Source organism: Petaurus breviceps, unplaced genomic scaffold (assembly GCF_028583685.1).
Source record: "Petaurus breviceps papuanus isolate PSGF00001 unplaced genomic scaffold, PetGlider_PUasm1.0 90881, whole genome shotgun sequence".
NCBI lineage: Eukaryota > Metazoa > Chordata > Mammalia > Diprotodontia > Petauridae > Petaurus > Petaurus breviceps.
The window spans coordinates 3,339,192-3,354,337 of record NW_027187369.1 but is presented as its reverse complement, the minus strand read 5'-3'; the positions used below and the strand labels follow the sequence as shown (position 1 = coordinate 3,354,337).

Below are 15,146 nucleotides of genomic sequence, written 5' to 3'. Positions count from 1 at the left end.
GTGGTTTGCCGTTTCCTTCTCCGGTTCATTTTGCAGATGAGGAAACTGAGGCAAACAAAATTAAGTAACTTTCCTAGGTTCACATGCCTAGTAAGTGTCTCAGGTAAGATTTCAAGTCAGAAAGCTGAGTACTCCTGACCTCAGACCTGGCATTCTATCCACTGTACCACCTAGCTCAATCAAAAGTACCAAAGATGGGGGTGGCTAGATGGTGCAGTGAATAGAGCACCAGCCCTGGATTCAGGAGGTCCTGAGTTCAAATCCTGCCTCATACACTTAACACTCACTAGCTATGTCACCTTGGTCAAGTCACTTAAACCCAATTGCCCTGCCTTCCTCCCTCCAAAAAGCAAAAAAAAAGTACCAAAGATAGTTAATATCAATAGGGAACATATATGTACCAATGGCATGGCATTCAAATTCTTAAAGGAAAAGCTAAATGAGGTACAGGAGGAAATAGTAAAACTTTTCTAGTGCGGAAATCTAAATTTATTACACTCAGACCTAGATTAATCTAAGCATAAAATAAATGGGAAAGAAGTTAAGGAAATGAATAAAATCTTAGAAAAAATAGATATTATTGACTTCTGGAGGATATTGACTGAACAGAGAAAGGAGTATATATTTTGCACAGCTATCTGTAGTACCTTTGCAAAAATTGACCATGAATTAGAGCATAAAAACTTACAAACAAATGTAGAAAGGCAGAAATATTAAATATTCCTTTCTTAAACTATAAGGCCATAAAAATTACTTCAATAAAAGACCTTGGAGGCATAGATTAAAAATTATTTGGAAATTAATCTAATCCTTAAAAAACAAGTGGTTCAAAAAAACAAATCATAGAAACAATCAATAATTCCATTAAAGATAATGACAACAATGAGAAAATATATCGAAATTTTTGGGATGCAGCCAAAGCATTTCTTATAGGAAAATTTATATATTTAAATCCTTACACATCAGTTAAAAGAGAGAAAGAGCAGATAAATGAATTGGGCAGGCAACTAAAAAAATTAGAATAAAATTTTAATCCCCAATTAAGAAACATAATAGAAATTTAAAATCCCCAATTTAAAAAAAGTCACAAAGGAGATTAATGAAATCGAAAGTTTAAACAACCCCTTTAAACTAGCAAAATTAGGGCTTGTTTTTATGGTGGGGTAGGGGGATACATAAGCTATTGGTTAAAATCAAAAAGGAAAAGGGTGAATGTACAACTAATGAAGATGAAATTAAAGCAATTATTAGAAACTATTTCATCCAATTACATGCCAATAAAACTGACAGTCTAAATGAAATGGATAAATATTTACAAAATTATAAACTACTTAGATTAACAGAAGAGGAAAAGGATGCTTAAATAACTGTCTTAGAAAAACCAAGTTGAACAAGCCCTAAATAAGCTCCTTAAGAAAAAAATCCCATTACTAGGTAGATTTACAAGTGAATTCTACCAATCATTTAAAGAGTAGTTCATTCCAGGGGGTGGGGGTGGGGGGCAAGTAGGTGGCACAATGAATAGAGCACCGGTCCTGGAGTCAGGAGGACCTGAGTTCAAATCCAGGCTCCGACACTTAACACTTACTATCTGTGTGACCTTGGGCAAGTCACTTAACCCCAATTACCCTGCCTTCCACCCCCCAAAAAATAGTTTATTCCAGTACTACATAAACTATTTTTAAAAATAGTTAAAGGAGTTCTACCAAATTTCTTCTGTGACACATATATAATTTTGATATATAAACCAGGAAGAGAAAAACCATAGAAAGAAAACTATGGACCAATTTCCCTGATTAATATTGCTTCAAAAAATACTAGCAAGTAGATTACAGCAATATATTATAAAGATAATTATGACCCAGTGGGATTTATATCAGGAATGTAGGACTGGCTCAATATTAGGAAAACCATAAACTTAATTGGCCATATCAATAACAGAAAAAACAAAAATAATACTATAATATCAACAATTGCAGAAAAATCCTTTTTACAGATTATAATACCCAGTCCTATTAAATAGAAGCAGGAATATTGCATAGGACTAAATGGAGCTTTTCCTAAAATAATAAGTAGTATCTATTTAAAACCAAGATCACTCGTTATCTATAATGGGGATAAACTAGAAACCTGAGTCAAATTTATGAAAGTAAGAACCATTCCCCCAGTTGATAATTGATCAAAGGATATGAACAGGCAATTTTCAGAAGAAAAGAAATCCAAGCTATGTCTAGTCATATGAAAAAAAATACTCTAAATCATTATTGATTAGAGAAATGTGAATTAAGACCGCTCTGAGATTCCTTCAACACCTATCAGAAATGACAAATGCTATACAGGATGAGGGAAAAAGAAGTATACTAATGAACTATTGTTGGAGTTGTGAACTAGTCCAACCATTTTGGAGAACAATTTAGAACTATGCTGACAGGGCTATAAAACTGTGCATACCCTTTGGCCTAGCAAAACCACTGCTAGTTCTATACCCCAAAGAAATTTTAAAAAAAGAAGAGGACTTATATGTACAAAAGTATTTATAGCAGCTCTTTTTGTGGTGGCAAAGGATTGAAACATGGAAAGATGCTTATTAATTGGGGAATGACTGAATGAATTGTGGCATATGATTGTGATAGAGTACTACTTTGCTAAAAGAAATGAGGAAGGGGTGGTTTCAGAAAAACTTGGCAAAACCTATATGAACTAGTGCAAAGTCAAGTGAGAAGAACTGGGAAATCATTGTGCACAATAGCAATGATATAATGATGAGCAATTGTGAAAGAATTGGCTACTCTGATCAATACAATGATCCAAAACAAATTCAAAGGATTTATGGTGAAAAAAAGATACTGTCCATCTCCAGAGAGAGAACTGATGAACTCAGAATGCAAATCCAAGTATAATTTTCTCACTTTATTTTTCTTGCTTTTTAAAAAAGATATGGATAATATGAAAATGTTTTGCTGATTTCACATGTATAATTGATATATTTCTCACCTCAGTAGGTGGGGGAAGGTTGGAAGGGAAAGAAAGAATTTGGAATTTAAATTTTCAAAAGAAAAGAATATCTAAAATAAATATTTTTAAGAAAAAGTGATATCAAAAGCAAATTAAGGAAGCTTGGAAAAATTTACCAGTCAGATCTATGCATAAGGGAGACGTTCATGACCAAACAAGTGATAGAGAGAATCACAGGCGATAAAAAAGAATAATTTTGATTACATTAAATTAAAAAGGCTTTGCACAAACAAAACTAATCCAACCAAAATTAGAAGGAAAGCAGGAATTTGAGGGGAAATTTTATAAGAAGTTTCTTTGATAAATATCTCACTCCTCAGATATGTAGGGAGCCAAATTTATAAAATTAAGATCCATTCATCAAACGATATAAACAAGCAATTTTCAGTGCAGATTAAAGCATATTTTAAATTTCATTTTTCTTACTTTTTTGGTACCATGGCTATTGTGGAAGTGTTTTGAGTGACTTCATATGTATGATAGAAATAATATTTCTTGCCATCTCAGTGGGTAGATTAGAGAGTGGAGGCAGAGAGAGAATTTGGAGCCAAAATAAAAAATAATAAAGCTATGAAAGCTCAAAATTACTCTAAGACTTTTAGGGTACAATGTATATTACTAATGATAACAAATAATATAGGCATCATAAAACTTGCACTACCTACCTTGTAGGGCTTATGAGATGCTACATCAAACTGAGACTGTGTAGGTTATGCCAATTCAAGTAGCTGAAAAAGAATTTTTTTTAAGTCAGTCAACTTATAATTTTATTTTGCAGAATGCCTACCAACATAATTTGAATTTAACAAATATTAAGTACTTATTATATGAAGAGCACTGTGTTAGTTACTGAGGGAAATACCAAGACAGGTTTGTTTATTTTTAAATTAATCAAGTAGTTATTTTGACATAATATAGACACAGATTCATTCTCTCTCTCTCTCTCTCTCTTTCTCTCCCTCTCTTCGTATATGTATACACACACATACATATATACATGCATAGATATAAATACATATATATTTGAACTTTAATTAGATCACACATAAATTTCCAAATTTTCTTTGATAGTGTGCTTACATTTACTGTTAATATGTTAATATATCACTACTAATAACAATACTACAGGGTCATAAAACCTATATTTTCTACCTCCTAGTGCACATAGGATCATAGAATTAGATTTGGGCAGGACATTTGCCATCATTTTGTCCAATACTCTTCTTTTACAGAAGAAAATTGAGATCATGAGTAGAAACCTTAAAATTCTTTAAGTGTGAGTTGTTATTAATAATGGTTATTAGTGTTGATTAAATTTTGTCTTAGAGCATCCAATGAAAGGGATCCAAACTCTTTAGAAAAGTTTCTGAAAGACCTTTGTATTTGAGGTTGTCCATGAGCTTAAGCTGTTGTTACTTGTTTAACACAAATAACATTTAAAAGAATTTACAACTAAGTTTTAACAAAAGAGGCAAATTGGAGAAAGGGGTGTTACTGGACTCTTCATTTGAAAAGGAAAGAATGGAAAGTTTCTCATTCTTGGGAGTGAGTATGGTAATGCAGAGTTTGATGTTCTCCTCAAAGAGGCCTTCTTTCCTCTATCTGGGGGTTTTTATCACATGAAAGAGCCAGAAGAAGCATTCTGAAAGAGGGAACAGTTGAAATTTCTTGAGATTACATTAGCAGCAGACTGTGAAAGAAGGGGTTGTTGGTTGATTCACAGGAAGGATTTTTTTTTAAGTTGAACTAACTCTATATAAACTACAACTGTAAAAATCTACAAAGGCTTTTGATAGTAAGGTGGCTTGAAGTCAGACCCAAGTACTGATTCTAGGGGGTATTTGACTCTAATAAAGGATTCTAGATAATGTAGAAATCAGAATTTTAATGAAATTGTGGAGTAAAGACCAAGGTTAAATTAATCTGTGATTGATAACAATTAATTGATAAGAGAGGAGTATTAATTTGTATCTTGGCATTTTTCCTAGAGTTCATTCTACTAAATATCATCTTTAAATATAGCTTTTGTTAATGTAGTTTGTATTGAGATATTTTAACGGGAAGTTATATTTTTCTAAGGATAAAATAGGCATATTTCAGAACTTCAGGAAAATCCTTATTGTTTAAATCATTTTTTTTCCTTTAGGAAGTCACTAAGACCACCCGGTACTGGTATGTCCTAATTGTAGGGAATCTATGGAACTTCCACACCAAAGGTTACTGAGTAGTGGCACATATTACACATGCTACCACAACTGTTACCAAAATCCAAATGAGATCTTATTTTAAATCATAACCATGCCTAAAATATTGGTCAAGTAGATATTTTAATGTGGTTGAAATTCATACATTTATTAGCCTCATATTTTTAAAGTTTTTTTTTCCACACTGGTCTTATACCCAGAGAGATTTCAAAAGTCAGAATTGACAGTACATGTTTGACTATTATAACCATCCAGCCATTAGGCTTAGCTGCTATATTCTCATCAAGTAGCCCTGCAATCTAGGAACTTCTGTGTGTATTGCGATTCCTATGGAAGTTATAGCATTAATGAAATTGAGTTTTAAATTTCCCTAGGCTCAACCTAGACATTAAGAATATAAATGTAAATTAACAGAGAAGAATGAGCAGCTGTGAATACTAACATTCACATCACATTCCTTTTCATTGAAATTTTACGCAGACATTAGGGAAATAATTTCCCCACCTTCCCTTCAAAGAAATTACATTAATAATTTTGGCAGTATTCCTGTGAAGGAACAATGTGCAACATCTTTACAAGACTCAGAAAACAGTGACATTGAAGACCATCATTCATTTGTTTGGTAGATTATGTTTACTTACTTTGTACATGGGCTAATTTTAGAAATCAAGCTTAAATAGGATAAATTATATTCTAATTTTTAACTTGATTTTAAGGCTAAATACAGAAGCTGAACAGATTATGAATATAAAGTCTGTAAACCAATTTCTCTATACCAGTAATCCAGTTTCTATATCAATAATTATAATTAGCAACATAAAAGGATTTTAAAAATTTTGAGTTCAGTCCAAACGTGGGAACAAAAATCTCTACAACTTTTCTGACAGGTGGTCATCCAGCTTTTGCTTGGAAATAGGGAGTTGGAAAGAATGCATTACCTCCTAGCGCAGTCTATTCTACTTTGGGATAGCCTCAGTTATTAGGAAAGTCACCTTCCAAATGAACGTCCTTCAGATACATCAAAACAGTCATGATGTTTCCTCCCCACCCCCAGTCTTCTTTGGCCTGTGAGTTCTCAATTCCTTCATCTGATCTTCATATGGCATGATCTCAAGGACTTTTGTATTCCTGATTTTTCTCCTCTTGATACTTTCCAGATGATCAGTACCATTCCTAACATGTAGCACTCAGAACTGAGAGAGCACTTCAGAACGGCACAGCCCAGAGAAGAGTGTTGTGGAACTGATGCCTTCTTAATCATGGAAACTCTATCTTTTAATGATGCCTAAGATTTTAATAGCTTTCGTAGCTGCCTTATCACATTGGTCACAAAGATATAGAGGGTGTCACTAGGAGAAGGCTAGTCAAGCTAACACAGTGAAAGGATGAGGCCTTCATGGTGACTTTATTCTGACTTTAGATGTCTTCCTATGGAAAGAGTCAACATTTCCTTGGATATCACATTGAGATGACTGATGATCTCTCCTTGATAAGAGGTGGGGCCTAGGAACTTGTTGACCCAGTAAAGTAGAAGGGAGAGAGGAAGAAGGCTTTATTGCCTCCTGTGTTTCAGGAGATTTCCTAAGTGCTTTACAAACATTATTTCGCTTGGTCTTCACAACAGCCATGCAAGGTAGGTGTCATTATATCCCCATTTTACATGTGAGCAAACTGAGGCTAATGAAGGTTGTGACATCCCAAGAAGTCAGTGAGTATCTAACATCACATTTGAACCCATGACTTGCTCACTCCAGGTCTAAAACTCTACTAAGCCACCTAGCTGTCTCATTAACATGCCAGTGAGGATGCCTGATTGAGCCATTGGTAGAGTGGACCATTACCATATTCTGGGAAATCTCCCACAGGTATAATTATCATCCTGGATCAACCCATCACCTAGAGTTGAAGAAGCCAGAAGGGATGGAGCCATGATGCTGAAGAATAAACTTGGCCTTTGCCCTCTATTATTCCCATGAATTTTGTGGACTCTGTAGGTCTTATGGAAAAGTCATTGTTTTTTTCTTATCGTCTTCAAGTACAGAAAGCCTTTTGAGGAAGTTTCAACTTCAGGTTGGTGCTATGTCTAGATGACTATAAAAGTCCCTGGAGTGAGGTAGATCTGACCTCTAAAAGAAAAAAAAAAGCCCTAGAAGGGAAAACAGAGTTGTGTTAACTCTTGTTGGCTCCAGAAAGTCCTTTCTTCTTTTTTGATGAGATGAATTAAAGGTTGTCCTGTATTGTATGTAACCTTGATATATATTGTTAGCTTGAGTACTTGCATAGATGCTGAGGGTCTTTTTACCCAAATTTGTGGAGATGTAGACAAGAGCGATAGTCTAATCTTCCCGGGGAATGCCCAGGTTGGGGGCAAAAGGAACTAAATTCTGAGGTTCTTAAGGGAAGGTGTAGGTAGGTGTGACCTCAAAGAAAGAGTCATTGAAATCCCTCCGAGGTTAAATCTAAGACAAGAAACTCTTCTTCCCTTCCATAGATTATACACACAGGGCACTACTAAACCTGTTATTATGCTTGTGAGACAAATTGATGCCCGGCCATAACTCTCTGACTTTGTCCTTTGAAGTTGATGTCTTTAACAGAAATGTGAGGGCTTTACAATCCTCCTTATTCAATTTCACAAAGTCTCTCATGCTGTTCTTGTGGGAAATATGTACAGATGTGGGCTAAATGGTAGTATCCTTATAGAGGTTTGGAACTGAGTGAGTGATAAGATCCAAAGAAGAGACAACAATGGTTCTGTGTCACCTTGAAAGCTTTCCAGTGGAGTCCCTCAGGGATCTGGGCTTTTTGCTTTTTTTTAACCAAGAACTTGGAAAAATGCATAAATGACATGCTTATTAAATGGGCAAATGACACAGAGTTTGGAGAGATAGTTGACCCTGGCTGAAAGCATTGGGATCTAGAAAGATCTTAAGAGGCTAAAATGATGGACTAAATATATATTTAGGCTTGATATAAAAGAAAAATTTCTTAACCAGAGCTATAAAAAGTAGAAAAGTCTCTTTCCTGGGGAGACAATTTTCTCCTTAATTAAAGTTCTTCTAGAAAAGGTTGGGCAGTTAGGTGGTGCAATGGATAGAGTGCCAGGCCTGGAGTCAGGAAGACTTATCTTCCTGAATTCAAATTTGGCCTCAGATACTAGCTGTTGAGACCCTGGGCAAGTCATTTAACCTTGTTCGCCTCAGTTTCCTAAATGGCAAAATGAGCTGGAGAAGGAAATGGCAAATCACTGTGGTATCTTTGCCGAGAAAACCCCTAATGAGGTCACAAAGAGTCAGACGGGACTGAAAAATGACTCATGAAGAGGTTGGGTGATCACTTGTTGGGTCTGTTAATGGAAGGGATTTTTTGCAGGCATGGGTTGGACTAGAAATCCATTGAGTTCCTTTACAATTTTGTTCAGTGATTTTGTTACATTCACCTCAGTCTTTACTGTTTTAGATTTTTTGGAACCTCACTCTGTTTGCTATTCCTTTCAAAATTGCATCATATGAAAATTTGATAATCATGTCATCTCTCTACTTACTCAATTCATTTATGAGCATCTTAAACAGCATAGGATCAAGCAGAGATCCCATGAACTCTCCCCTTAATACCTCTTTCCAAGTTGACATTGAGCCACTCATGTACTCTTTTGGCCCAACTGTGCAATAAATTCTGGATCTACCTAACTGAACTATTTTCTGGGCCACATCTCTCCATCTTCTCTACAAGAATAGCATGAGATAATTTGTTAAATGCTTGGCTGAAATCCAGGTAAAATATATTTGCAGTATTTTTCTTTCCAATCTAATAATGCTATCAAAAAATGGAAATGAAATTAATGTGGTATGACCTCTTCTTTATGAAGCTATGCTAGCTTTTAGTGATCACTGCTTCCTTTTCTAGGGCAGTTAAGTGGTACAGTAGATAGAGCACTAGGCCTGGAATCAGGAAGACTCATCTTCCTGAGCTCAGATCTGGTCTCAGATATTTCCTATTTGTATGATCCTAAGCAAGTCATTTCAGCATGTTTGCCTCAGTTCCTCATGTATCCAATGAGCTGGAAAAGGATATGGGAAACCAGTCTGGAATCTTTGCCAAGAAAACCCCAAAAGATATCTTGAAGAGTCAGAAACAACTGAAAATGACTGAACAATAAGCTTCCTTTTTTGGATGTTTACTAACCAGCTCTTTGATAATATTTTCTAGACTCTTGCTAGGAATCACAAGCAAGAGCACTGGCCTATAGCTGACTATCAGCTTCTATATTTTCTGCCCTTTGTGCATAAACTCCTCAAAAAGACCATCTGCAACATATGCCTCCACTTTCTTTCCTTTTGCCCCCTTATAATGCTTATAATCCAGCTTCTCATCATTGCACGAAACTGGTCCCTCCAAAGTCATCAGTGATCTCTTGACTGTAAAATAAGATGGCAGCTTCTCAGTCACCCTTGCTTTTTACCTCTTAGCAGCCATTGACACTGTTAATCACACTCTTTTCCTTGATACTCTCCTCTCTTTGGATTTTCTCCTGGTTCTCCTACATAGCAGACTTCCCCTCAGTCTCCTTTGCTGGATCTTCATCCAGATCATGCTCCCTAAACAGATGTCTCTTGTAGTTTTGTCATGGGACCACTTCTCTTCTCCATCTATACTTCTTTGCTTGACGATCTCATCAGTTCCCATGGGTTGAATTATCTTTGTGCTAATGATTCAAAACCAGACCAAACATTTCTGCTGATCTCCAGTCTCAAGTCTCTGATTGCCTACCAGACATCTCAAACTGGATGTCCAGTAGACAGTCTAAACTCAAGCTAAAGTCCAGAACAGAATCTTTCCCCCTAAACTCTTATCCTCTCCTACATTCCCTATTACTATAGAGGGCAATGCCATCCTCCTTGAAGTCCTTCAGACTCAAAACCTAGGAGTTATCCCAGAATCCTCATTCTCACCCCTCATATCCACTTTCACCATTTCTTGAATATACCTCCTTTTCTCCTTTGATGCTGCCACCACCCTGCTATAGGCCCTCATTACCTCATCCCTGGACTATTACAATAGTCTGCTGGTGGATCTGCCTGCCTCATTTTTCCCTATTTCACTCCATCCTCCATTCAGTCATCAAAATGATTTTCCTAAAGAGTAGGTCTGCCTGCCTATGTCACCTCCTTACTCAATAACTCCAGATGTTCCCTATTACCTCCAGGATCAAATACAAAATTCTCTTTTTGGCATTCAAGACGCGTCTCAATCTTATTACCTACCTATCCAATTTTCTCATACTTCACTCTCCTACATGCTCTCTGATCCACTGATATTGACCTCCTCGTAGTTCCATGAACAAGACATTCCATCTCTTAGCTCTGGGCATTTTCTCTGGCTTTCCATAATGCCTGCAACACTATCCCTCCTTCACTCCAACTACTGAGTTCCCTGCTTTTTCTAAGTCCAAGCTAAAAGTTGATCCTCTACAGGAAGCCTTTTCCAACCCTTCTCAATTATGATGCCTTTCCTCTGTTAATTAATTCCTATTTATCCTGTATGTATACAGCTTTCTTGTGTATATTTTTTGTTGTTTCCCCCATTAGATTGTGAGATCCTTGAGGGCAAAGACTGTCTTTTACTACTTTTTGCATCCTTAACACCTAGCACAGTGCCTACCCTAGTACATAGTATATTTTCATGGAAGGCAAGAAATGAAAGAAAATTTCAATAAAGACAGGAAAGATCAAAGAAAATGAGGACAGAAAAGGCCTTTGTATTTGGCAATTAGGATATATAAGAAGATGATTTTTAAAATGTGAGGATGCATTTGATATGACTTCCCTTCTATTCCAAAGAAGCGATTACTAGTATTTAGTGAATTACTAGAAAGATAACTAGCTAATTCTAAAACTTTCCCTCAGAAGCATAAAATGTAAAATCTGCTTGTGATGATTTTTTTTAGCATCTGATGGCTACTATTAAGGTTTGCAGCTATAAAATTCTTTGTATGGCATTTTTAAGCATGAATTTTAGAAGCACTAAATGCTTTAGTTATTTTGATATAAATTAACAGTTATTTGTAAGTCAATCATGATAATAATTCACTTTAAAGGTTATGATGATGTTACAAAGTTAGAGTGAAGTTCAAGCACATTTAAATGCCAGGAGAACAATCCTCATTATTTTACATTCTTTTTTTTTTTTTTGCTTTTTTTGGAGGGCAATTTGGGGTTAAGTGATTTGCCCAAGGTCACACAGCTAGTTTTTTTTGTGTTAAGTGTCTGAGGCCGGATTTGAACTCCAGTCCTCCTGATTCCAGGGGTGGTGCTCTATTCACTATGCCACCTAGCCCCCATCATTTTACATTCTTTTCTGTTTCTTATTCTGGAATATGATTTCATCTATAAAACTAGGGCCATGGTGAGGAAGAATAATCTTCAATATTCTAAGTGGCTAATCTTGAAATCAGTACTTTTTTCCCTTTTTTCTATAATCATGATAGCATAGGTATATATGCCACTAATATCTGAATATATTACTCTTAATAGTATTTCTAGTAACAAAGGCAAATACTAACATAAATCCAGGTTTTGGATATAGGAAGCAAAGTACTTTATTTTTTTATACAGACCCAAACTATCTTTACTGCCATATTTATTTTGATAAGGTTTCCTTTAAGGCCTTAATTTAATACAAGCATATACTTTTTTTTATTTCCATGTAACTACAATTTCAGGCAGTCATCTTAGTCATTGGTTTCAATAGTCAGAAAGTAGCTGTCCATTGCACCCTTTGGTGAATCCTTGGTTTGGAGAGTAGTGGTAGAGAATGTTTATATTGCATAAAAATGCAGCTAGTATGACGATGCCTTGCTAAGCGCACTTCCATAAACGATGAGTGAGCTGCCATGGCCAAAAGTTAGACCTTCTTTTGTTGTTAATGATGATGGTGGTGGTGGTGGTAATGATAATGATGATGATGTTTTGAGGGGTTTTTCCTTCCAGTAAATTCCAGCTTCAACTGCCAGAGGAGTAAGTTCTTGGTCCAAGGGCAAGGTCCAAGGGAGTACTCACCAGGATTAGGAGAAGAAACCATGGCCTTGGGCTGCCACTAGTTCCTCTGAGATGTACTTGGTTGGGTGCAAAGCACTGGTGTGTCTAGCTCACTCTCTGTAAACAGATGGAGGCTCATTCCCACCCACCAAGTGGTCATAGCCAGACTCAAGTGAGCTCCCTCCAATGCAGCTGGCTTCCCCATAAGGCCCTAGAGCTGGACTGAAATGTGCATTTACTAGCAGGAAGCTGGTGGCTGCATTTTTACAGCCTTTTTATGAAATTATGCTGGGAGAAAATTATTAAGCTACCTTTTCATGCTTCCAGTCTTTGCAGCCAAAAAACAAGGACACCAGCCATATTCTTGTTGCCTGGTAGCTGATTCTCAGATGGTCTTGAGTATTAGAGGGGGGAAATGGCTCACCATAGCAAATGCAAATATCGAAAGTAAGACCTGGGAAACTTGTTTCCATTAAAACAATAGCAACAAAACCACCTTCATTTGAGATTGTGCACATTGATTTTCTTGATGTAATTGTTATTGAATTTGATCTAATATGATTGTAGTTACATTTTTCCTTATGAGGGTGGTTAGGAGCAAGATTGAAATCAGTGCTATTTTCTACTTTGAAAATTTTGCCAGTGAATCCAAAAAAATGCAATGCTAAGAAAGATTATATGCTGTAAATATTGGCTTCTGGACCAGAATTTTGAGGGGCACCTAGTAGTAGATAAAATACCTGTTGATTGAGTGATGATTGAATTGTTCAGGAGGCTTGGAAAACCATTTAACTTTACCCTGCACTGATTTCCAAACCTAGGAAAACAAAATAATTCTGTTGACGTGTGGCACATGAGTATTATAAAAATAATGGATATTTATATAGATCTTTAAGCTGGAGGGATGAAAGCTACATGGGAAGGCATATTTTCTTGATGAGTGACACATCTATTTGAAAGTTTCTAGTGATGTCATTGAGTGACATAAAATAGGTAACTAACATATCATGATTTAAAGTAAAATGCCAAAACTAGTGTTAGTCTTACTTAATTGAGTATATTATCCTTTTGAGAAGCCACTCTAAAACTAGCAAATCTGTATCTTTTTCCAGTGCTCATATAAGAAAAAGCAATTCTTGCCCTTAGAAGCCGAACTACTTGAAAATTTTGCAATTTCCTGTTGTTTAAAAGTGTCCAGGGAATCTGTAAAGTTGAATAAATGCTTTTAGGAAATCCACCTACAGTATCAGGATATGGACATCTAGAAGCAGTAAATCAGCTCTGAGGAAATGGAGAGAAGGGATACCATCCTCTGCACTTTGGAATTAGGAAGGGAAAGACAGTTTTTGAGGCAAAGAGAGGTAGGCAAGGGGAGACCAATGAATTCAGGACACCCACCAGGGAGCTGGGGAAGATGGGGAAGGAAAATAAAAGAAGGAGGTGATAGAGGAGAGATCAGAAAAAGATTAAACTGACTGCCGACTTGCCAGGAGAGAGATGTGGGCTGGCTCTCTTCCCTAAATCCACATTTCACCTGTCCCTATCTACGAGGGTCTCCAAAATAAAAGCAGGTAACAGAAATTGGGGAAGGAGCATCAGGGAGAGGTGCAGGAGAGCACCGGTGAGTGAAATAGATGTAATACCATTATTTTAGCTCCATCAATCTATTCCTTTGGTTCTTGGTTTCTGTATCCCGCCCCCACCCCACCCCCCAGCTTCCCTGTTCTTTAATGAGTCAATACTTCTTGTAAAATAAGGTAACAACATTTCCTTGGGCTGAGAACAGTCAAAGAAAAATCATTGATTGAATCTTAGCCCTGGAAGGGACCTTAAAGATCATCTAAGCTGATCGCTTATTTTTACAGAGGCATCTGAAGCCCGGAGAAGGAGAGGGACTCCCAAGTCACTCCACAGGTGACTGCCCATTTTTCTTTTCAGTAGCCTCCCGCTGCCTTACAAACGAACCAAGGATCCTTAAGTCCTTTCTAACCACAGCTCTTAAAATCGAATGCCTTATTTGTTATATTTTTTTTCTTGGTAAGTTTCAAATAATTCATTTGTTTTGCGGGGAAAGGGAGGAGAAAGCCAAGTCAACATATATTGGGGGGAAAGGGGGATGAGAAGCAGCGTTATACACCTTTACCATTCCACCTCCTGCTTTTTAAAAAATCTGAATAAGTGATGAAATAGTTGTCTCCCCTCTGAGTTGCTGATTTTGGGACTGGGAAAAGGTGGGCTGAAAGGGAGGAATATTCGCCTCCTGAAGCGGAAAGGGTTGTTGGGGAAGGGGAGAGGTAAGAATGAACTTCTGCTGTACCCCTGCCCCTGCAGTGTTGCCACGATCAGAGCTTGTAATGCTCTCCTTCAGTGATTTGATGGGCAGTAGCATCTTCTTTGTATCAGTAACTGGGAAGATGCGAATATGTCTGGAGATCTCCCCCTGGCGTCGCCCTTAACTACCTCTACCATAGCCAGAGGACCCTGACTTGGTTAAGATTAAGGTCCGTCTAGATCACGAACGAGACATTCGGTCTGCCTAGGACCCATGCTCCTCCAGACAACTGCTAGGATGTGCATGCGTGAGTGTCTGTCTGTCCGTCCGTCCGTCTGTCTGTCTGTCTGTCTGTCTGTCTGTCTATCTGTCTCGGAGGAGTAAGGACTGGAAACTGCGGTGAACACAGGGCAGTACCTTCAAGCAACTCTTCCCGTTAATTAGCGCTAAGGCTCAAAACACCTTATCGCCACCCCGCAAAGCGCTCTCAACTTGGGTGCTGTATCTTATTACTCCCCCAGCCCTCGAAGCTCCGTAAAGAAACACACACATGCACACGCGCGCGCGCGCGCACACACACACACACACACACACACACACACACACACACACACACAC

At 37.2% G+C, this 15,146-nt stretch overlaps 1 long non-coding RNA gene across 1 annotated transcript in view; it reads right to left on the bottom strand.

Annotated features, from left to right (window-relative positions):
* LOC138150642 (uncharacterized) overlaps positions 1-15,146 on the bottom strand; it is a 40,878-nt gene that overhangs the window by 25,171 nt on the left and 561 nt on the right. The window contains exon 2 of the long non-coding RNA XR_011165606.1: positions 3,681-3,743. This is a non-coding gene — a long non-coding RNA (uncharacterized lncRNA). The remainder of the gene's footprint in view (positions 1-3,680; positions 3,744-15,146) is intronic.